This window comes from Arvicanthis niloticus, chromosome 1, assembly GCF_011762505.2.
Source record: "Arvicanthis niloticus isolate mArvNil1 chromosome 1, mArvNil1.pat.X, whole genome shotgun sequence".
NCBI lineage: Eukaryota > Metazoa > Chordata > Mammalia > Rodentia > Muridae > Arvicanthis > Arvicanthis niloticus.
In genome coordinates this window covers 39,160,729-39,166,120 of record NC_047658.1, presented here as the reverse complement: position 1 = coordinate 39,166,120, position 5,392 = coordinate 39,160,729, and the positions used below count along the sequence as shown (strand labels likewise).

At 41.6% G+C, this 5,392-nt stretch overlaps 1 protein-coding gene across 14 annotated transcripts in view; it reads left to right on the top strand.

Annotated features, from left to right (window-relative positions):
• The first annotated feature begins 204 nt into the window (after window positions 1-204).
• Asb7 (ankyrin repeat and SOCS box containing 7) overlaps window positions 205-5,392 on the top strand; it is a 46,160-nt gene continuing 40,972 nt past the window's right edge. For 6 of the 14 annotated variants that reach the window (XM_076935512.1, XM_076935527.1, XM_076935507.1 and 3 more), the window contains exons 1-3: window positions 208-757; window positions 946-1,043; window positions 1,933-2,007. The gene's annotated coding sequence lies outside the window, so the exon portion shown is untranslated. Of the gene's footprint in view, window positions 758-945; window positions 1,044-1,932; window positions 2,008-5,392 lie in introns of all 14 variants that reach the window. The other 8 variants (XM_034487394.2, XM_076935491.1, XM_076935497.1 and 5 more) reach the window with 4 other exon arrangements.

The following is a 5,392-nucleotide window of genomic DNA, read 5'->3' as shown; positions in this document are numbered from 1 at the left end:
CTCCAGGCCGGGGGTGGAGCCTCGAAAACCGCCGCGGGGAAGCGGAGGGACAAAGTGAGAGTGACCAATCGGAGACGAGTCCCAGCCTCTACCAGCCCGCCTCCTCTAACTGTCGCGAATCCGCGGGCAGCTTTACGACAGCCAGGGGGTGGGGGCCTCTGGGTGAGGAGAAGGAAGCAACCAACCAACCAAGTCGCCCCCACCCCCTACCCCAACCCCCACCCACCGCGGATCTGGTTTACGGCTTGGAGCGCAGGCTCCAGTGCCGCAGCTGATTGGTTGTCGAAGGCTTGGTCCCATCCCAGTGACCCCAAAGTGCTGGAAGGAGGGGGCGGGGGTGGCCCAGTGCAAAGTGCATCCCGAAAGCCCCCTGTCGGGACACCCTGCTGCTGACACTTCGGACCTGGTACGACTTGGGGTCTCTCTGTCCCCAGACCTCTTGAGTCCCTCGGTAGCTGAAAGCCTCCGGCCCGGCGCGCGGCAGACCCTTGGTCTGAGCCCCTGGACCGGGACTGCCCCCCCACCCCTCCGAGCCGGCACTTCCTCCCAGCACCCCTTCCCGGAGGCAGCTCTGAGGCCAAGACCGCCACCCCTAGCCTAATCTACTATCTGGATGCTCTCCGGGCTGGGGCCGTGAAGCACCGAGGAGGATCAGGAACACGGTGTCCGGCCCTGCCTGGGGTGTTTCTTCAATGGAGAAGTTGGTGAATGTGGAGGAGGCTGAAAGGAGAGAGAGGAGCTGCAGCTGAGGAGACAGGTAAAGTCAGTTTCTTCCTCCTTCGAGGGGAAGGAGCTGGGTGGGCTGGGTGGGTGGGGGTTGGGGGAGAAGCCCTGCTCTAGCCTGCCTGCCCTTGCCACCCTCTAGCCTTTCCTTAGCTCCCCCATCCTCAGAGCCCTCTCCTCGACCCTGGATCACTGCACCACTGATTGGTTTCTGTTTTCCAGGTTTGAGCTGGCTGGAGGGCACTCGCAAGCAGAAGGGGTCTGGCCACCCACCAGAGGAGCAATAAGCAGAGTGCTTTGGACCAGCATCTTCTCTAAAGGTGAAGAGCCAGACCTCCCTTCCCCCATTGTTTACTCCTGGCCCCTACCTCATTAAGTGATGCTTTATTTTCAGGGTGGTTGCCTGGGAATGCAAGCTTTCTTAGATCCTAGTTTCCTAGCAAAAACAGGATCACTGCCCATGCCTGATCCGTAACACCTCAATAACTTCTTTACCCCAGAAACGTCTTCTGGGACCCGTTCAGAGTGTTTCCGTGTTTTGCATTATGTTTGGGTATACTGTGTCATTTACTCTGCTTTGAGGCTTGGAGACCTTTTTGTAGTCCCCCGCCTTCCCTACTCTCATAGGAATTCTTCAATTCCATGTTAATTGCTTGTTAATTCTGAATGATGCTGCTTTTAATTAAACCAAAATTTCCTGTTTTGCCCATGTACAGTTTTGTTTTTTTTTTTTTTTTTCCCTCTATGCCTCCATCAGGAAAGCTTCAGAGTTACCTAACTGATAATGTCTTAGTCAAAGAAGGTGAACTGGAGGACTGAAACTTAGGGGTTTTAAAGAGAACAATTGGATTTGGGTTTCCTGGAAAAAGTGAACGTGTGTAGATTAGAATGGGAACAGTATAGGAACTGCATAAAAGCAATATTAGCCCCCGAAACAAAGTATATAGTTTACTATGGGTTTTTGTGTGTGTGTGTGTATGTTTGTGTGCGACAAAATGGATGGACACTGGAGTTGTTATAAAGTGTTACATAGTATTTGTTACATCTCTGGTGTTCTAGGTGAACTTATAAAAATTTACAATGTATCTCCTCGACAATAGTGGCACAGTCAGGAATTTTAAAACAAAGTATTGTTTTGGTCTGTTTAGCTATCTGCGGCTTGCTTTTGGCAGTGGTCATTCTTGTTTTCTCATTTTAAAACCCTTACAGAGAATTTACTAGATTGAAATGTAAGCACCTAGGTCATGTGCTCAGATTTCTGCTGCCTTCGAAAATGCCCTAAAGGTAAGTTTAGAACATTATTATAAAGAGAAAATGTATACAAATTAACCATAAGGAGAGATTATACAAAGGCCAACCCAGAGACTGCCTATTGAATAACTATAATATTTGTTATCATATATTAAAAAATGACTCATTTATTTTAATATTTCAAATGTCTTTTGGAAATTTTATTACAAAGAAGTATTCAAAATCAAGGCTTTTTATTCCTTTAGATTTCCTGGTTTGCATACATGCACACTCGTGAGTGTTAGCATGTGCGTACACACACACAAATAATAACTTTTAATTCTACTGATCCTTAAGACATAAAGATAATTTTAAGGAGCTCTGAGGGCTTGCACATTTTTAAGACTTGAAACTACATGCCAAAGAAAGAGTATGCTCTGAATGGAACTTTAAAATAGTATGTATTAGCTCTCTGTTCTTTCTGTAATTGTTATACTTTTTCTTTCGTTCATTTATTCTTTTATTCTTTCTTCTTTTTTAAAAATTTCTGGTGCTTTGAGACAGGGTTTCTCTGTGTAGCTTTGGCTGTCTAGAAACTCTCTGTAGACCAGGATAGCCTTGAACTCAGATCTGCCTGCCTCTGCCTCCTGAGTGCTGGGATCAAAGGCTTACACCACTCTGCCTGGCTATAATTGCTATACTTTCCAGGCTGAGGACTGGGGATCCTGAGGCAAGAGAATGGAGAATTTGAAGCCAACCTGGGCTGGCTACAGAGTGAGACACAGTTTTAAAGAATCAAATGAAACAGAAAAAAAAATATTCACCAGTGACTGTACTATGGAGAAAATTTAGGGTGGCGTTCGTGTGTATTTGTGTGTGTGTGTGTGTGTGTGTGTGTGTGTGAATCAAGGCAAGGTCTCAAGTTGAAGAATGGTTGTTATTATTTAAATACAGAACTCTGGGCTAGAGTGATGCCTTCTGAATACTGTATAACTTTTAAAAAATGATAATAAAATATTTGGAGTGTATTTCAGAGATAAAATGTATATATTTTGTGTCTAGCCTTCTCAGTGGGGTAGAGGGTATTTTTTTCTGCTTTAGAGTTAACCTTATTTGCTAGGGTTCCTAAGTGAAGACTCTTTTTACCTGAGATTATAAATGAGGATCACAAGTCAGACTTGTAAAGACAGGACATTGCTCTGTCCTTGTTCCCAGTCAGGTCATTATTACTGCTTAAGGAAGAGTACATGGATCTGCTCAGCTGACAATGGGTCGAAAAAGAGAGACTGGGGGGTGGGAGGGTATGCACACACACACACACACACACACATACACACACCCTGGGGGGGGATGGAGAAGTTGTAATAATTAATGTAGTTGAGAATGTTTGGTCTTAGTTATTTAACATTTAACATTTTATTTAGTTTGGATATTTACTTATGGCCAGCTCAATAGTTTATCAACTTAGTATTAACTTTATTGTGAGTGTCATGGGAGGGCACTTACCTGATTATTTGGTAACCAAAACCAAATATCATAAAGGGAGAATAATTGGGGCTACTCAGTGCTGGGTCTTTAGCACATAATGACTATTTCTGTCCTTTATACCAAAAATGATGTGATTCATAGTTAATTCTGTTAGTTATATGTTACATTATATATGAGCTAAATATGTAATGTCTTATTTTGTTCTTCTGTGTGTATGTACGAGTGCAGGCTTGAGTATTTGTGTGCAGTCTTTAGTGTGTCAACATTTAGCCTTAGTGATAACATTCTTAAAATTGGTAAATAAAGTCAGATTCAGTTTGTCTATCTGAAACCAGACCTTCTGTCTTTTCATTTTCATCTGAATGCACTTCCTCAGTGCAGTGTTCTTGCAAACTTCTGAGGCACTAGGCCGAGACTGTTAACTTTGACTTGGCATGCCTGCATTAATAAGACACTATTGACAAAGCATTTCTAATACCTGCGGTTTAAGCTTTGAGTTGGATCTGCATAGATGATTCTAAACTTCTCGGTTACCTCACCTCATCCACATTTTATGAAACTCATTGGGTTTTCTGCTAGAGTTTATGTGATTGATTCATGTGATAATAAATCTTTGTGTCACATAGAGGTCCAGTTATTTGGAGGAAATATGATGTACTTCTTTAGGGACATAAACACTATGGTATGTTGGGTGATACTGAAATAATGCCTGCCTTAATTTTGGGTGTCAGGCTCTTGATTGTGTAAGTGGAGCCCAGCGGCAGGCCTGTTGGCCATGTTATATACTGTGATTTGGCTTCCCTCTGGGGTCTTGTGAGCCATTGGTGGATTTTTAGGTTTTGTCTTCAGAGGCACTATCTTCAAACTGGTCTCATCTGCAAACAAATGCTCTTGTCTTGAGCAGAGAACCGTTACCTTGTTTCTTCTTCTTCTGGAACTGTTACCTTTCTTGTTGATTTGAGACCAGGAAACGGAGTTCTCATTTGTATTACTTCTGGAAAAGTTGCAGAATCAGGCAACAGGCCTGCAATCTTAACACTTAGGAGGCTGAGGCAGGAGGATCCCTGGTTGCCAGCCAGCTTGCACTGCATCAAAGGTCTGGCATCTCAACCCAACAAAACAAAACAAAACAAAAAACTACATGGAAGAAAATAATATGCAAAAATCATTAATGCTATTAATTATATAATTATATATATAATTATATATACATATATATAATTATATAATTAGTGCTATTAATGTGCTAAAGGAAATTGTAGAGATATCAGACTTGTTGAAGGCTGTGTATTCTTGGGCAAATTTCAAGCATACCTTCTACCTTCTACTTCAGTCTGTTATCTCAATATAGAAATATATTAAAAGAATATTTTAATTATAGTTAAAAGAAAATTTTAACTATATTAAGGAAAATTGGGGCTTAACTGAATAGATTTCACTTGAAAAGAAATTAGGCAGTACTATCCAATGTGGTCAACTGTATACAAGCTTGGAGACCTAGGTTGTTATCTTTTGACTTCAGTACAGTGGAGAAAATAATTGGCAAAAATGTAACCATTGAATCAACATTAAGAACTAAGGCTACTTAAGAAAATGGGACACATTTGGGAAATGAGTCATTTTTACACCTCTAAAGTCTTCCATATTTGTTTATTAATTTACTTGTTTTCTGACTAAAACCCAGAATGTAATTTCTAGTGGGTCTGGTATCTGTAGTTGCTGGAGTCTCCAGCCATCATTAATTTAAGAAAACCTTCCACTGATTGTGTATTATTTAGAAAATTTCTCCTTTGTCAAGAGTCCTGTTTTATAGGTGATTTCTTTGAGCCATCAGAGTTTTGAACTTGCATTCCCTGCAGGAAATTAGGTTTTTTCATTTCCATCTGTGTTTTTTTCTTGATTTTTTTTTTTTTTTTTAAATAGTTCCGTTGCTGCTGAAGTGTTTGTTCTT